We start from the raw sequence: 19,028 nt of genomic DNA, 5'->3' as shown, positions 1-19,028 counted from the left end.
TGACTATCAACAAAAGTGCCAAAATATTGTAAAAAGAACAGCCATCTTCAATCAACAGTGCTGGAAATACAGGATATTCCAATAGAGAACATTGAAACTAAATCCCTAACTTTCACTGTACAAAAATTAACTCAAGATTAAAGAGAAATTAATGTAAGACAGAATCCTTTAGAATTAGAAGAGAGAACACAGGGAAACACTTCAAGATCATGGTGAAAGCAATGATTTCCAAGTTAGTACTCCAACAGCTCAGAAAATCAAAACAGGAATGAACAAGCACGATTGCATCAAATTAAAAACCTTCTGCATATCTAAGAATACAATCAGATAACTAAAGAGAAAAGAAAAAGAAAGGGCGACAATTTTTGCCCTCTATTCATCTGACAGAGGATGAATATCCAGAATATAGGAAAAACTTTACAACCAGAAAGGAGCAATATAATAAAAAAGTGGATAAATGACCTGAACAGACATTTCCCCCCAGAAAAAGAATAAATGTAGAACGCCAGTAAATATATGTGAAAATGCTCAGCATCTTTAGCTATCACAGAAATGCAAACCAGATCTATGCTGAGATTACACCTTACCCACTTGGGTAAAATGATTGATCCAGTTGGAGTGGATATTATAAAAACAGAAAGTAACCAATAAAGGAACACTGATAAGGATGTAGAGTAAATGGAACCAAAGGCAATTTTGGTAAAAAGGTGTAATAGTACAAAATCTATAGAAAACAGTAAGAATGTTCATCCAAAAATTAAAGTAGCACTAGTATATGACCCAGGTATACCCCTAGTGGGTATTTATTCAAATGAAATAAAATCACCAAAAAATAAAGACATTTGAATGACCATGTTTTTTATGACACTATTCAAAACAGGTAAGATATGAACTCAGTTGAGGGGCCAGCTAACAGATGCATCAATAAGGAAAATATAGTATGTGTACATGATGGGATAATGTTCAGGAAAGAAAAAATGAAATTCTGTCATTTGCAGGAAAACAGATAGAACTGGATTGTGTAAAATGAAATAATTCAGAAACAGTAAGGCAATTATTGCATGTTTTCTCTCTTATGTGGAAAATAAAAACCTCAAAAGAAATACAGAAAGAAGGACCATTAGGGAGGACAAAGCAGGTAGTGGGGTGAGGGGAGAGTAACCAAGGGTAGAAAGTAAAGGAAGGTCAATGCATGATACATGCATGTATGGAATAGACACAAGGAAACCCATTAATTTATACAAGTAATATGTGACTATTTATATACTCACTCTATATATATGCACATGAAAAAGGAGATTAGGAAAAAGGTACACAACAAGAAGAACCATGTGAGGACATAGGAGAAGACAGCATGCACAATCCAGGGAGAGAACTCTCAGAAGAACACTTTCTAATCACATCTGAATTGTCAGCCTTACAATCCTCAGAACTGTGAAACAATAAAATTCTGTTGTTCAAGCAAATCTGTCAGGGCACTTTGTTATGATAGCCCAAGTGTGAGAGGAGAAGCAGGGACAGGATGAGAGCAGGGGGCTACACAGGACTCCTCAGTATTCAGTATGGAAGTATTTCAATATTCTAATAATCTACACAGCCAAACCAATTTGAGCCATGGAACACACCACTATGCAGAGAAGAAGAGAAAGTGGACTCTGCCATCCCTCATGGCAACCTATGTTCTTTCCCTAGAAGACGGGGCCCTCATGTAAGTCTACACTATCCAGCATCACGTGACACCATTCTCAATATTTTAATGTTTGATGACAAAACAGTCTTAACAGTTTGAAAACTGAATGCCAGAATGGGTACAGAAGGGACAGTTCCACATCAAAGAAAGTGAAGATTGAATGAAAACTTAAGGGTTTGCAAAAAATAGTAATCAAGATAATGAATGTACAACTGTCCAAAATCCAAATTAACAAGAAAACTCTATGATGAACTCCAAAATGTCAAAACCATAATAAGAGCAGGATCCATTAGATGATATTAAAAATTGTAAACACCAGAAGAGCACAGACTGCAGCCAATAACAATGGATCCTCTGTTCATGGAGCTGGAATTTACCAAGAAGGCTTCAATTGCTAGGAGAACAGAGAGGTGTAGATGGTGTCAGAGGAGAAGCAGGGACAGGCAGGCAGCAAGGGGATTCTCTGGACTCCTCACCAACACGTATGGAACTACTTCAATTCTATAATAAGCAAAAAAGCCACACTTGTTGGAGCCAGGGAACCCAGCCCATGACTATAGGAGGAATAAGTCACTCCAGAGCACTTTGACAGAGGTGATGCTTAGGTTTGAATAAAAGTACAGGTCCTGTATAGATATGGCATCCCGGAGGATAAGTCCACATAACATTTGCCTTTCAATTCTTTTTGCTTTCTTTTTTATTCTTCGTTTTTTTTTTTTTTCTAATGCAAGTATTATAAAGTACTTTATTACTAACATCATCTTAGCTATTTGGAAAAAAGAACAGATAAGCACTATTAACCCTCCTTTAAAATTTAAAAACCTCAAGAGTAAAGTTGCCAAATTGATTACTGCATCAGAGCCACAATATTCCCCTTAAGAAATAGAGACTGAAGCCACAGAGCTCTTCCAGGAATCAAAAAAAAAAAAAAAAAAAAAAAACAAACAAAAAAACAAACAAACAAACAAACAAACAAAAAAAACCACTAAATTTATTTTGTGGGATATGGGGGGAGGGAAATGATGAAATTTCAAGCTTTAAAACACCCTCCTGGGCAACAAACATATGCCTGAATTACTTATGAACATTTGAGATGTATGTACAATTGAATACTGGAGCAGAAGTAAGTTTTTCCTCTTCAAAGGCCAATCATATGGCAGATGTGAAAACTTATGGCTAAATACTTGAAAACACCTTTCTATACAGAATAGTGGGCATATGGCTCGTATGAGGCCAAACACTGGAGGGGTGACTTTCCAGTCCACTGTGGATATGATGTTTATCATGGTCATGCTTACAGACTTAAACTAACTGTCTCATCACTTATTAGACAAATCACTGCTGCTCTTATGCATGGAAATGAAGGCTCTGAAGGACAACAGTGTAGAAAACCTAGATATGAAAGAACTGGGAAATTCTGGCCAAGCTATGCAAAGATGATTACCTTTAAAATGTAACTTTGGTATTTCCACTGGACCCTGCCAATGCCAAACATGGCATATTTGGGAGTTGGCAAAAAGGATAAGCCACAGTGCCCTTGTGTCTTTTAACATACCACAGTGCCAGTTAAACTTGTATTTTTGTTAGTTGCTTTGGAGAGTTATTTTCTAGGAATTCAGCAAATCTTGTGATAACGGACAAGCCCAAAGAGCTAATGAACACAGATTAGGAGGGTTCTGATGAAGAAGGAAAAATCTGGGCACTAAACTGTAATGATGTGGACAGTGCAGGGGAACTAGAAGTGGAGTCAGAGCCTCACCACTGTGAAGAGTAGTGGTGCAATGGGCCCATGAATGGCACCATGCTGCAGGGATGGCCATCCCCACTTGGCTTCTCCTTGAAACACAATTGCAGCTGCATTCTGCATCACTGGAAACTGCAACATAATACTAAATCTGTTGTATGATGTGTGGCTCTGTGTTTCTTGGGACCCATGTGACAGGGACAAGTGCCTAGCATGCTGACCAGAAGCCTGGACAGCCACAGTTATACTGCCAAATGATCTTCTTAAGAAAGCAAGTTGTAAAGGGCCATTGAGCTTATTTGGATCTCTCAGAGAGAACACTTAAAAGCTAGAAGATTAAGTGTTGGAGGGAACAGGCCTAGGAGGGAGAAATCTCTTACAGAAACCAAATCAGAAAAATATGAAGGTGGACCACGTGTATAAGGGCGTCCTATATCAGATGAGCTGCTGCTCTAGACCATGGAATGGTAAACTTTCCTGTAAAGAACCAGGCAATAAGTATTTTAGACTGTGTGGGCCACATGGACTCTGCTGAAACTACTCAATTGTGCCAAAGATCCTATGGGAAGAAATGGGTAGGTCTTTTTCCACTAAATTTTACAAAAGCATGAGGTGGACCAAATCTCAGTATACAGAACTTCTCAGGCAGCCAGAAAAGAGACAGATGCAGGGGAATGGGAAGGGGAAAGTGGCAGATGACCGAAGTGGCCTGGTTTATGAATCTATATTGAGGGCCACAATTCACAGAGTTGCACCAGGATGGTCAAGTTTGCTGACAAGGGCAATGACTACTAATAGCCTGTGGCAGTGAGAGAAGGCATGAGTGACACAATCACCAGGCTCAAGACTCTATCCCTCAAAAACATTGGGATGCCATACATTTTACCATGCTCTATCATGTCCTGAATTAGAGTACTTCAGTAATTGATCAAAATTTGACTCTCTATGTCCTCCCCCTATGAAGTTTAGGTGGTCAAATTGGTGACCAGTTTGCCATGATGGCAATGACTGACAATGAAGTTTCTGATTTTCTTTTCTGCAGCCTTGATCTTCTCTTATACATGGCACCCACTGACTCTGAGAAGGCTTGGGGAATGCTAAAGTCACAACTTACACAAGAAAAGGCTCAATCTCTCCAACACTGGGCTTTGGTGTGGGATTCACAGAGAGTTGCACATGCTGAGAAAATTCTCTCCGGATGCATGACCGTCAGGCTGTGCACTCACATTCCTCTTTAAAACCATCCTGTGTAGGTCCTGGAGCCTGTCTTCCCCTTTGTCTTGACATGTGACACAACAGGCTGTGAATCCTTGTCCTTGACATGCAGGACAGTTCAAAACAAGATGGTGGCACTGGGGAGTACAGCAGAATTTATACTGGTCCCACTGTGCTCTACAGTATCAACATTCTGATAACATGTCACTGTTGTAGCACAGGGCATAATCCTTGTCCAAAACAAAGAACTTACCCTTATAAAAAACCATTGGGAAACTTTTCCAGGTACTTCTGGATACTACCCTTGAGCTGGAACACTTTCTTACACACTCCCTTGGCCTTCAGGTAGGCTGAGCCACGCTCACAATGGATGTCCCCAGTGCAGTACATCAGCACCCTCTTCTCTCTGAAAAGTTCTAGATTTTCATCAACATAACTAGGAAAGTAACTGGATTTCCTGATGTCTTGGTCTAAGCAGCCTTGACATAGACTTATTTTGCTTTCATAGGAGTTTCTGCATTCCAGTAGTTTTATATCTTTGTTTTATATCTTGCTGAGATAAAAACTTTTCTACTTCTTTTTGAAATTCACCTGGGGATAAATGGATTCCAGGCTTTTTGTAGGAGATCTTATTGGGGCTGATCCACATGGGCATGGTTTCTTCAAATACACCAACATGCAATTTTGGAAAACAGCAAGCTCCTCCTTTGCTGGTGTTAAAATCTTCCTTATAAAGATTATCCTTAAGTAATGGACAAGAAAGCATGGCTTCTACATAGAGTCTGGTGGTCCATTTGCTTCCACCAACTGTCCCATTGATTCCTTCAGTAGCAATTCCAATCTTGCCTGTGAGGTGCAAGTGCTGACCCAGAGTTGTCTGCAAGGCACAGATCCACTGGGGATTCTCTAGATCACAGTAGCAGTAATAAAGTAGCATCTCCCCTTCTTCACTGCCCAGGCCACTTTCCAGCTCATCAGGGCTAAAGCAGCTTGTATCAGGAAGCCAAGCAGACACCTTGTGGCTACAAGTAAGGTACTCTCTTAGAGGGTTCTCTTTGTCCACAGATGTGATACTCTTTGAGGTACTCAATATTGTGGCCATTTCCTTTAAAATAAAAAGTCTGGTGACAAATTTCATCAGCAGGTTTTGTTGCTACATGTCTATGGATGCTGGTTTTGTTCATGAATAGCTGATGACAGCATTTCCACCATTTTTTTTTACATTCATAAGGAGATGAAGAAACTTGTTTGGTTTTGATGAAAAGGGGGAAGTCCCACCTGTCCAAAGTCTTTTCCAGGTTTTTCTGTGAGGACCTGCCTCTGCCTGGCAATGTTTGCCTTTCCCCTCCCTTAAGCCAACACCCATGCTGCGTGTTCACTAGGCTTGCGACATCACCTCGCTCTGGAAGTCATCCTGCATTGTTACCATATGTCTGAATGCCTTGCCTTCTGGAGTGCTCAATAAATGCTGCTGCTCTAACTGAACATCTTTATCTCCATGTAACTTGAACATCCTAGAAAAGTGTAGAATGACCATGAAGAACTATTATCTGAAGGGAAATTAATATTTTTGATGAGTCATTTTCACATTTGACTGAAAGGTGAGTGCTTTCTCACAGACAGTCTATTTTCATTCGAAGGTTCATAGGGGGAAAAAAGGAGGACTTTTCAAAATTTAGGTCAGGAAATCCCTCACCTTGGAATACATGACACACACAGGGTGGTTGATGAAGGGTTTTTGAGGCAGGGACCTCACACAGAGCTGTGGGCAAAGATGAGGAGTCCACTGATGGACCACCTAAAAGGAGGCTGCACATCCAGGTGTGACAGGGAGAGAAATACTCCTGGATCTTGGCATGAGGCCATCATTGAAGAACTGCTCCCACCTCAGCCATGGGCTCAGAAATCAGTCCTTGCTGGGGTTGTCTCCAAGCAATAGCACAGAGCTCAGGGAATGAGCAACCTAGACTTTTCCCCCTCTAGCTTGCCTTCCCCCAGAAGTGTCTCTCATTGGGTAAAGGTGAATCATTGCCAGAAGTCCAAGAAGACATGCTGATGCAGAATGGCATGCATACAGGATGCTGCTGAGGGATGACATGCAAAAAGAACTAAATAGTGCAGAGTTGTGAATGTCATATATGTATATGTATCTGATACATATATGTATATGTATCTGCATTGAAGATCTGAGAGTTTTAAAATGCTTCTCACTTAACCAATATCAGAAGAGAAGATGTTAATAAAGAGCATGCTGCATAACATTCAGTGATGATTTGTCTATCTCTTTAGTTGAACACATTACTTATGTTTCTCTATTTATGTGTTTAGAGTGTTGCCAAGGTGAGATAATGGTTAAGAGGAATCGTGAGGTCGAAAAGATAAAAATCAACAACATGAACTACCAGGACTGAGTAGTATCTAGTGTGGAACATTGAAAGCTTATGAAAATGAAAAGCTAAAAAAGAAGAAAAGTATACATTGCAGGGACCAAGAAGATTAAGAACTGAAATAAGCAATTATTTCTTAGCAAACTCACTGATGAAAATTAAAAAGAAAAAAAAAAAGAAGAAATACAGGAAAGAAAAAGATTCTTACTGACATCAGGAACAATCAGAAAAAAGTAGTTACTTAGTCATTAGAGCAACCAGCAAGAGGGATCTCTGTAATATTTGAAAACATTTAAAGCATAGACAAATTTGTGATTCGTTATGGGTTGAAATGCATCCCCCAAAAGACTGTGACATCTTAACCCAGTACCAACATATATGAACCCATAAAGAAACAGATTTTGAAAACATTCAAGTTAATATGAAGACATTGAATAGATCCCAATTCAATGGACTGTGCTCCAACTATGTGATACATTTGTCATACTCCAAGGGAAAAAGCACTGTTGCAAATGAAAAAAAAACTCAAAACAGACCAAAAATAGGGAAGAATTCTACAATGTTATCTGTAAGAATAATCTCCTTCATAGACTATAAAGTGATTGACAATTTTAAACACTCTTACTCCTAAAGAATTGTCACAGAAAAAAAAAATTACTCCAAGCTTCCCCAGACACAGCTACACTATCTGTCCTTCTCATCATATTAACAGTGACACATCACACTCCAGACAGTCCCAATGGCTTCCCCTGGTGTTCGCTAATGTCAGCCACATTCATAATCATGCTTCTGTTATACAATAAATTGTAATTATTTCCAGGGCCAATGTGGATTGCTGTGTTTTGCAAACAGGTGGAGGTCTCTGTGGTTACTCAGAGGTTTCCCAGTGTGCTCCTCCCTAGACTGAGCTGTCATACCCAGAACAGCCCATCTCCCCATAAACATGTGACCCATGCTTCTCACACACATGGAACCACACTTATGCAAACCACACAGGTGAAACTACCAACCAGAAAGTGATAAAATGCTGTGCCAGTCACAGTGAATGGGGATTAGAAAATGCTAAACTCTCCTCTAGGAATCATGGCTGGCACAGCACCGCAGTCCTGAACAGGTTTGTGTTTTAGATTTCCCACCCTCATCCACCCTCATTATGTCTGCAGCTCTTCCTTCCTCCTTTGTCCAGTACTTGAAATTGCTGCCATCTGCTCCCTGATATTGTCACAATCACTACAAATTTTATCAACAACATCTTAAGTGACAGACATCTATCAGTTCAGGGATCTTCTTGAAACACTGCAAGGAAGACCATTCCACCACCTCTTTATATTCCTGGATAATCTATTGCTACAAACACTTTACATACATATGTCTAACATCAAGAAAAACTTCAAAAGGTGTATGAATTTATTTTGTACAATGTGGTCCCGGGAGTGAGAGAAACTTTCCACATTCCAGGTCTATGACATAGGCAATTCACTCAGGATCTCCAAATGTTAATCCTTAAAATGAGAATGAATTCTACTAATGTTGTAGTGAAGGGAAAATGAGTTACAATATTACAACATTGCATAATTCCTACTGAATGATTTTATCATTGTTTTTGTTTTTGCTTCCTTCTTATTACCAAAAATATGATGATTTTGTTGTTACCACTTTATATTTTTACTGTATGATTGCCAACTCAACTTTTACTTGCTACCTAAAACTACACACAATTGTCATATATTGTTTCCAGAATTAACCAATTAATTTTCTAGGACAAAAGATCATGTTTAATACCTACTAGAGAATTACAGTTCTGAGAAGAAAATGAATATTCTTTCAAATAATTTTTCTACTACTCCCTTCTTTGAACATGATATTTAGTGGGTTTCTACCAATTTAATTTGTTGTTAAAGAACTGTCTTCTCTATGTCCAATTACTGCTGCATTCATGGGTAATGAGCTGCCCTCATGCAGTTTTTCAAACTGACTCTCTTCTCTCCAAACTGTCTATGCACCCGTGCTCCTTGGTGCTGTCTCTCCAGGCCTTGGGTGAAATCCAGGGTTCCTTTAGCTTACCATCTTATATTTAAATAAGAAAAATCCACTGGTTCTCTCCAGACACCAAATGAAGACGGGTTAGAGTAATTACATTGCCAATCCTAGGTTAACAGTCAAAACAGGACACAGCACTGAGACATGAACTTTCTCCCAGTAACAGCCAGGCTTGCTGAAATCCTATACAGCCAGGCCAGCAAGCAGGATGTAGGCTTTTTGATTGGCATTTGATATATATCTTCAACCAGACTAGCCTAGTGATCTATCTTCTGACCACTTCAAGTCCAGCAGCTACCCTGAGATTAAAAGAGCAAGAAAATATCACATGATGGATGCTGCTCTTCCATGAGTCCACAAGGATGATCTCTGGAATGGACATGTGATCAGAGGGGACATTTCATGGACATTCCCTGCATTTTCCAGGGCCCTGCTCCTGTACATCTCCTGGCTTGTCCTCACAGTTTTCAACTCTCATGGGTGAGACTCTTGCTGTCACCATCTCTTTCCCAAACTCAGAGCTTTTGAGCTATAGTCTAACTTTGGACCCTCTGGTGGGAAAGCACTTATTCCCAAGTGTTGGAGACCGCTGCCCTGTAGGGCCCGCAGTGGTAGCTGGCCTCGCACTAAGATGGCGCTGAGAAGCCCAACTGCAAAGAAAAACAACTCCAAGGAAGTGCTTTCTATTGGCTGACTGATCTCCTCCGTGTCTGTGCTTAGCTCATGATCAGTACATGACCTCATTACCCACCATTAAGTCTCCACGAGCCAAACGCCTGACCCATTAAAGTGATTGGCTGTTATATCCCATAAAGCTGTGTACTTTGCACGGCAGAGGCAGGCAGGCAGCAGCTGCATGATGAGAGAAGAAGAAGAGAGGCAGCGGTGGCGCAATGAGAGAAGAAGAGAGAAGCAGCAGCTGCATGAGAGAAAAGGAGAGAGAGAGCTGCACGGTGAGAGGAAGAAGAAGAAGAAGACAGCAGCAGTGGAGGAGGAAGAAGACCAAGGCACTCAGCTCAGAAGCTCTCCCATGAAAATAAAGACCTTAAAACTTCATCTGAGAGCCGTCTTCATTGTACTCGCTGGATGAGATGAGTGGTGCCGAAACCCGGGACCCCTCGCACCGTCACAAAAGAGGTAAGTAATATCCAGGTAAAACAGCTGTTAAAACTAAACAAGTCAAGTAAAATAAGTTAAGAAAGGTTAAAGCAGTATACAGGAAGCTGGGTAAAGTAACCCCCAGGTACAGGAAGCTGGGTAAAGTAACCCCAGATACAGGGAGCTGTGTAAAGTAACCCCAGGCAGAGAGGGCCTAAGTACAGGGAACTGGGTAAAGTAACTCCCGGTGGACAGGGAGCTGGGTAAAGTAACCCCCGGCGGACTGGCCAGGTATTAAAATAATAAGATTTTGTGTGTATGTTGTTTGTCAAGAGTTCATGTCTTTGGTTGTATTGTATTGTTGCAGAGCACTATTGTTTTTAGTTGTTTTAGTGTGGCTTAGCATTGTAGTGTGGTTAGGATTTAAAGCTTTAGAAAATGGGTGGTGAAACATTATGGATCAGAATGGAGGGTCCGCTTAGAGACATATTAAAAGCAAATGGAACACCTCTAAAAACAAAGACTGCGAGGCTTTTCCTCAGAACAATAGAGAAAGCTGCACCATGGTTTTTAGATGAGGGATTCTTAAATATACCACAGTGGGATCACTTAGGAGAGGATCTAAGAAAGAGGGAGAAAGTAGAACCATTGCCGGTGGGCACAAGCGCAATTTGGACATTGATTCGTGGGTGCTTAACTAACCCGAGGCCAACGTTTAAAGATACACTAGAAAAATGAGAAGACATTTTAGAGGAGATAAAAGAGGAACAGGAAAAAAGAACACAAGGAATGCAAAAGCCAAACTTTAAGAGAGGAGTACCTCCAGAATCATGTTTCTATTGTAAACAACAAGTACACTTTGAAAAACAATGTCCCCAGTTAAAACAGCAAGACAGACCCCAGAGAAGGCCTAAACCTGGAATATGCCCAAGATGTAGAAAGGGATATCATTGGGCTAGTGAATGTAGATCTATGATAGATGTAGATGGTAACCCTATCCCTCCTCGTGGAAGCTCAAAAAACGAGGGATGGGGCTCACAACCCCAGGGCCCGGCACAAATATATGGGGTGATTCAAAAAGTGGCCAGGACACATTATCCAGTAACAGACCAAGGAGAGCCACACCAGGAAGTGCAGGACTGGACCTCTGTTCTACCACCAGAGCAATACTAATGCCAGAAATGGGAGTACAAGTCATACCTGTTGACTTTAAAGGTCCCCTACCTGAAAACACCATGGGACTATTATTAGGCAGAAGCTCCAGTGCACTCAAAGGATTAATGATAGTTCCATGAGTCATAGATCAAGTTTATACAGGAGAAATTAAAGTGCTTGCTTCATCACCTCAGGGCATTATTTCCATTTCTCCGGGAGACCGAATAGTTCAGCTTTGTATACTACCAAGTCTTCATGGCTCATTCCTGTCACAACAACGTTTTAGGGGAGATAAGGATATGGGATCTACAGGTATCAATTTGGCCTGCCTTACTATGGAATTAAAAAACAGACCTATGTTAGAATTAATTGTAAAAGGAAAAATTATAAATGGATTTTTAGATACAGGAGCAGACACAAGTATCATAGCAGAAAAAGACTGGCCAAAGGATTGGCCCACACAAAAGGCAAATCAAACATTGAGAGGATTAGGTATTGCCACAGAACCAAAAAAGAGCTCCATGTGGCTACAATGGAAAAGCCCAGAAGGTCAAGGACTTTTCCAACCATGTCTTAGAACAAATCCCATTGACACTGTGGGGTAGAGATATTTTAAATCAAATGGGGATGAAAATAACCACAGAAGGAAAATACAGTGAACAAGCACAAAACATAATGAAAAAACAAGGGCACAAGTGGGGAAAGGGCTTAGGAATCAATGAACAAGGCATAACGGAACCAATATCAATTAAACAAAAAGGAGATAGACAGGGATTGGGTTTTTCCTCGGGGCCACTGATGAAATAATTAAAATAAAGTGGAATATAGAAAAACCAGTCTGGGTCCCTCAGTGGCCCCTAAATACAGAAAAACTTGAAGCGGCCCAGGAATTAGTACAAGAACAATTAGAGGCAGGGCATATAAGGCCCTCCACATCACCTTGGAATACCCCCATATTTGTTATAAAAAAGAAATCAGGTAAATGGAGATTATTACATGACCTAAGAGCCATCAATGCCATAAGCAATCCATGGGGCCAATTCAATTGGGCCTACCAGTCTTACCAATATTACCAAAGGACTGGAAATCAATAATATTAGATATAAAGGATTGTTTTTTCTCTATTCCTCTCCACCCTGACGACATATAAAAGTTTGCTTTTATGGTCCCCTCCATTAATCATGGACAGCCTGATGCCAGATATGAATGGAAAGTCCTACCCCAAGGGATGGCCAATAGTCCAACCATATGTCAAATTTACATAAATAGTGCTTTAATACAAATCAGAAATAAGTACCCAGATATAATTATATACCATTATATGGATGATGTATTAATTTGCCACCCAGAACAAACAATACTAGATAAGGTATTTACTGATCTAATCAGTCATTTAAAGACAAGAGGACTTATTATAGCACCTGAAAAGATACAAAGACAACAAGTTCAAGAATTTTTAGGTGCTAAAATAAACAGCACAATCATTATACCCCTAAAAACTTCTCTTAGACTTGACCATCTTAATACCTTAAATGATTTTCAAAAGTTATTAGGTGATATTAATTGGATAAGGCCTTACCTTAGATTAACTACTCAAGATTTAGGACCATTATTTAATATCTTAAAGGGAGATGCCCATCCTTCTTCACCTAGAAAACTTACAGAGGAAGCTAGAAAAACCCTAGATGTAGTAAAAAAAAAGACTAAACGAGGCACAGTTTGATCGTATAGATCTGTCAGCATCTCTATCACTCATAGTACTTCCAAATAAATTAGTCCCTACAGGAATTCTCTGGCAACAAGGACCTTTAATGTGGATACATTTATCCTACTCTCCAGGAAAAACAATAGTTTCTTATTCTGAAGCAATGGCACAAATAATATTCAAGGCATTAAAATCAGCCATCATAGTATTTGGAAAAACTCCAGACAAGATAATAACCCCATATAATTCAGAACAAATTTCTTACTTAAGCAATAATAACAATGATTGGGCAATTCTTATGTTCACAACTGCTGCCCAATTTGACAATCATTATCCAAAACATCCATATATACAATTTTATCTAAGAAATCCAGTGATTCAAATAAAAATTACAAAAAGGGAACCTATAAGACAAGCAGTGGTAGTATTTACTGATGGTTCCAATAATGGTACTGGAGCATATTATCATAAAGACAAGGTACAAACATTTCTTTTTCCAAAGGCTTCTGCACAGCAAATAGAATTATTAACAGTAGAACAAACATTAAAAGATTTTCATAAAGTTCCTGTAAATATTCTGTCGGATAGCCATTACGCTGTTAATGCAGTTCAACAACAGGAAGATGCCTGTTTAATCAACAAAAATTCCACCATATCCAACATACTCTTAGCATTACAAAAACTCATTTGGAGTAGAACAGAGTCATTCTACATAGAACATTTAAGAGCTCACACAGACTTGCCAGGTCCATTAACACAGGACAATAATATAGCTGATCTAGCCACAAGGGATCCTCATGTTTTTTCTATAATAGAAGAAGCACAAAACTTCCATAGTAAGTTTCATGTAAATTCTAAAACCTTACAAATAAAATTCAATATAACCAAAGAACAAGCCTGAACCATTGTAAAAAATTGTAATAATTGTGTAACATACATAAATTCACCTAATAATAGCATTAATCCAACAGGCCTATTGCCCAACCATCTATGGCAAATGGATGTAACACATATTCCAGAGTTTGGAAATCTCAAATTTGTTCATGTAACTATTGATACCTACTCAGAGGTTATATTTGCTTCATTACATAGTGGAGAAAAAATAAAAGACGTAAGATCACATTGCTTACAGGCCTTTGCGACTTAGGGAAGGCCCAAACAATATAAGACAAACAATGGGCCTGCATAGATTTCTGCATCATTTAAAAATTTCTTAAGTACCTTTGATATTTCCCATTCCACTGGAATTCCATACAATCCTATGGGACAAGGAATCATTGAAAGAGCCAATCAAACACTAAAGGCTGTTTTAAATAAACAAAAAGGGGGAATAGGAGACACATACAGGTCTCCTAAAGATAAACTAAACATAGCATTATTTACTTTAAATTTTCTAAATTTGGACAAAGATGGAAAAAGAGCCACAGATAGACACAAAAATCCTACAGCGGCTCCAAAGGTCCTTGTACAATGGAAGGATGTACTCAATGGACAATGGAGAGGCCCGAATCCAGTGTTATTCTGAAGTTGAGGCTCCTTATGTGTTTTCCCGCAGGGTGAAAAAACACCAGTCTGGATCCCAGAGAGATTAACAAGACCTACATCTAAGACGTCATCATCCTTTACCATTAACTAATACCTCTTCTATTCTTCCACCTATTTTTAGTACCAATGCTTCGACAGGATTGCCTGCAATTCCCTTTGATTCACGGACCATTCTTTTAATGCTATATCTTTTTCTTTACCAGAATGATGTTCAGTTAGTAATGAAACGTGTCAATCCTTATGATAACTGGCTTCTGCTTTCTAACACAAAAGGATATACTAATATACAGTCATTTTTCAGCCTTCTGGGAGTGGAACATAAATTGTGCCAGTGGAACTCCTCTAATTGGGACAATTCTTCTTTTCTATCTGCTACTCAGTCTCTTACCTGTAATAGAAACATAACCTTTCCTCCCACTCCAGTTTGTGTGTCACCCCCTTTCATGTTTCTATTAACTAACCATGGTACTACCATCCTAAATTGTTCTGATGCTAACATAACTTGTTTCCTTTCACAATGTTGGAATGCCTCCCAGTTTTCTGTTGCAGTGATTATGTGTGTTCCTACTTTCTTGCTTCTACCAGTCACCATAACTGATGAAGAGCTGCCTATGATTTTATCTAGAAACAAAAGAGACTTTGGCATACAGCAGCAGTGGTTACAGCAGTGGCTGTGTCTGCTGCTGCAGCTGCGGCAGCAGTGACAGCATTAGCTACTACAATACCAATAGCCCAAGCTGTCAATAATATAGCTGAAAGAGCCATCTCAGCCTTACAAACACAAAAGGTTATCGATGCCCACTTAAAGGCTGGCATACCTGGTCTTATACTCTTGATAACCTTACCACTCAATTAGGATTAGAGACCAAAGCATGGGCAGGCATCATGGCTCTTGGAATACTTATGGTACTGGGATTTGGACTAATGATCTGATGTCTTATGCATGTAAGATGCCAACAACAGGGAGAATGTCAGACCATCAAAATGGCACTTATGGCGCTTGAAACTGACACATCTCCCCAGGTGTGGCTAAATATGCTGGATCGGTAGCCAATGACGGGTAAGCAAATAGAGACATATATCAACTTAAGACAGGTCCTCATCCCAAGATGGGTGAGATACCAATGACGGGTAAGAATATGTTCTGCTGGTATGCAACCTAAGACAGGCACAATCCCGGGGATCCAGAGTCACAGATAGGCTCATGGAGGCCCATACCAACCTAAGACAGGGTTCTGATGCCTGGAGGTCAGAATTCCGATGACGGGTAAGGATGGTGCTCGCCACATGAGCTATCATGATGACCTGATCCTAAGTCCATTAATAAAACAGAAAGGGGGAGATGTTGGAGACTGCTGTCCTCTAGGGCTCGCAGTGGTAGCTGGCCTCACCCTAAGATGGTACCAAGAAGCTCAACTGCAAAGAAAAACAACTTTAAGGAAGTGTATTCTATTGGCTGACTGATCTCCTCCGCATCTGTGCTTAGCTCGTGATCAGTACATGTCCTCATTACCCACCATTAAGTCTCCACGAGCCAAACGCCTGACCCATTAAGGTGATTGGCTGTTATATCCCATAAAGCTGTGTACTTTGCGCGGCAGAGGCAGGCAAGCAGTAGCTGCATGATGAGAGAAGAAGAAGAGAGGCAGCGGCAGCGTGACGAGAGAAGAAGAAGAGAGAAGCAGCAGCTGCACGAGAGAACAGAAGGAGAGAGAGAGCTGTGCGGTGAGAGGAAGAAGAAGAAGAAGATGGCGGTGGTGGAGGAGGAAGAAGAACCAGGCACTTGACTCAGAAGCTCTCCCATAAAAATAAAGACCTTAAAATTTCATCTGAGAGCCAAGTCTTCATTGTACTCGCTGGACGAGACACCAAGTCAGCCACTTCAGTGTTACAGGGGACTTCAGTTTTCTCCTAGATGGCTCAAAGATGGTAAGAAAATGGTCTCTGATCCCCAAATATCAGAAAGAACATAGGCAGGTTCTCACAGTTGTTTCATAGATTGGAACTGTTTTAAGAAAAACTAAAACAGATGATTAGGAAAAGCTTGCAGTGAAAAAAAAGAAAGAAAGAAACGTTTCCAGTACCAGGTTGCACTTGGGACTAAAGACCATTAACCACCTCACCACTGCAGATTACACTTAGTCAGAAAAGAGGAAGCTACATCTAGAAACCATCTGATTGGCTGCAGTCAGCATGTTTGACCACAGGTACATGGTCAGATCAGTCCTCAGCACAGGATTGCCTGAAGCTGTCCTGCTGTGATTGGCTAAGACATAGTTGCTTGATTACAAGGGAATTCTTATAGTTAGATTGTTTACACCTTATTTACATATCAAGAGAGATTACAATTCACCATAGTTGGAGACTACTTTGGGACAAACATTATCACCCAAGTATGGAGACTGGCTTGGGGCAATTTATTTCAGTTTAACAATCAGCACCATTTCTTCATATTTTTAAATGTTTGAGAAAGTGACCAAAATGTAGACACTGACATTATCTTCTACAATCAGCAAAATCGAATTGCTTGAATTCAATATAGACTTCGTAATTTCTCAGTGTAAAGTTATTTAGAGGAGCTGAGCATTCTGGAGCATGGCTATATTCGACCAATCAGGAAACTGTGACAGGAGGATCATGAATTCAAGGCCAGTCTCCGGAACTTCAGGACCAGAAATAAATTTGGGAGACCCTAATAAAAATAAAATATAAAAAATTTAAAAACTGTAGATGTGGCTCAGTGGCAAAGCACCCCAATGTTCAATCTCTGGTAATGACACTGCCCCACAAAGGAAGTTAAATATCTTCTAGGTTTTATGCCTACCGTGACAAGTCCATGGGATATGCCAGGACAGCAGTGCATGACTGAGTACATGATGCAGTGTCCTCCCTAGCCTGGGGAAAGTCATGCATTCCTCTCATCATTACAAGGAAATGTGACACAACCCATTCACAGGTGGCCCTGGGCCTGGGCCTCCAATTCTGTAATCATCATGCAAAATCCATTCTTTTACATCACAGAATTAACTTCTGATTCTCTGTTTTATGCCTATGATTTAAAAATAAAAAACTCATAACAAATAAAATTAATAAAATCAAACTTCTATTTTAAAAATTGCATTCATTTGCTTGATTTTTCTCTTTTGAAACAAAATCACTTTTAGCTTTTAATTCACTAAAACAGAAAATAAGTGACACAGTCATTAATGTGAAACAAATAACTATTTTGGCAAAAATGCATAGTGGAGTAACTTTTTAGAAATGCTTGAGACAAGAATCATTTCACACTTCAGAATTTTTAATTTTGGAATACTTAAACACATTTTACCATTTGAACATTCCTAATTCAGAAAGGTAAAAGTTAAAAAGTTCAAAATCTAAAAGTTTTTGAGCACTGGTATGATGTTCACAAAATATCAGGTTTGGAATCATTTTCTATTTTTGTTTTCAGAATGGGTATGCTTAAACTGTATGTAAATTATGGCATATGAACAGTTCATAGTTTTAGTCTTCATTCTTGTGGACTTGAACTCCTAGGAGCTCCTGGCTCTGTTTTCCTCTTGTTCATAAAATATAATAAGAATTGTCCAACAGGATGCAATATATGATATTGTTAGCAGATCAAAAACTCCAAACTTGGATCCTAGAGGAATAGGTGCAGATGGAAATCCAATGAAGGGCATAAACCAGCAGGATAAGAGACACAACTGAGAGTGGGATCATCTACTCACAGTAGCTTTAAAAGGCAGTAAGAGCAAGCCAGAGGGGAAAGGTTACCCCAGGGTACAGTCAGCAATGCTCCAACTGTAGCTCCCTCAGGTGGTTCTCAGTGGTGGCAGTTGGCAGAAAATATATTTGACAAACATTTTCTCTGTACCCTACTGACCTTTTGAATGCAGCCAAAGATTTCAGCTTTATCAAAGCATTTTCCTTTTCCATTGCAGGTAGGGGCATTTCACACACACCCCTTGCCTCTCTTAAGAAGTAACTTTTATGTCACCCAATGTCTTTCATCAAATTCAGCCAAGGACACCTTCAGAGTGCTGGCACCTCCCTGGGTGTGGGTGACTTTCACCATCTCCTAAAGGGCAGGAGGAGTCCCTGCACAGTTCTCATTGGCATGAGGGGCTTTTTGTGGTAAAGGGTTAACAGCAAGCTCCTGAAAGTGCTATCAGTATCTGGACTCTAGAAAAGTGGTCTATTTCTCTTTGTTCATTAATACAGTTCATAAGGACATATAGTGTAGAAAGGATGTTTTAGCTTCTTCCTGAGCCAAGATTTTATTTTAATATTTTTTAGAGGAATCACATTTCCTCTATTTATTTTTATGGTAATTACTATCACATAATAATTGTATAAAGAAAGGAAACTCACTGGGATATTTCCACACATGCATATGTGGCCCTCACACCCCCTCTCCCAGCACATTTTCCAAACCCTAGCAACCTT

At 39.8% G+C, this 19,028-nt stretch overlaps 1 pseudogene across 1 annotated transcript in view; it reads right to left on the bottom strand.

Annotated features, from left to right (window-relative positions):
- Positions 1–4,643: 4,643 nt before the first annotated feature.
- LOC306642606 (thiosulfate sulfurtransferase/rhodanese-like domain-containing protein 2) overlaps positions 4,644–19,028 on the bottom strand; it is a 68,779-nt pseudogene continuing 54,394 nt past the window's right edge. The window contains exon 2 of the transcript in view: positions 4,644–5,664. The product of the transcript in view is annotated as a thiosulfate sulfurtransferase/rhodanese-like domain-containing protein 2 (transcript). The remainder of the gene's footprint in view (positions 5,665–19,028) is intronic.

The sequence above is a fragment of the Sciurus vulgaris genome (genome assembly GCF_902686455.1).
Source record: "Sciurus vulgaris genome assembly, chromosome: 13".
Classification (NCBI taxonomy): Eukaryota; Metazoa; Chordata; class Mammalia; order Rodentia; family Sciuridae; genus Sciurus; species Sciurus vulgaris.
Note: the sequence above shows the minus strand (reverse complement) of the source record. Positions and strands in the feature narration are given on the sequence as shown.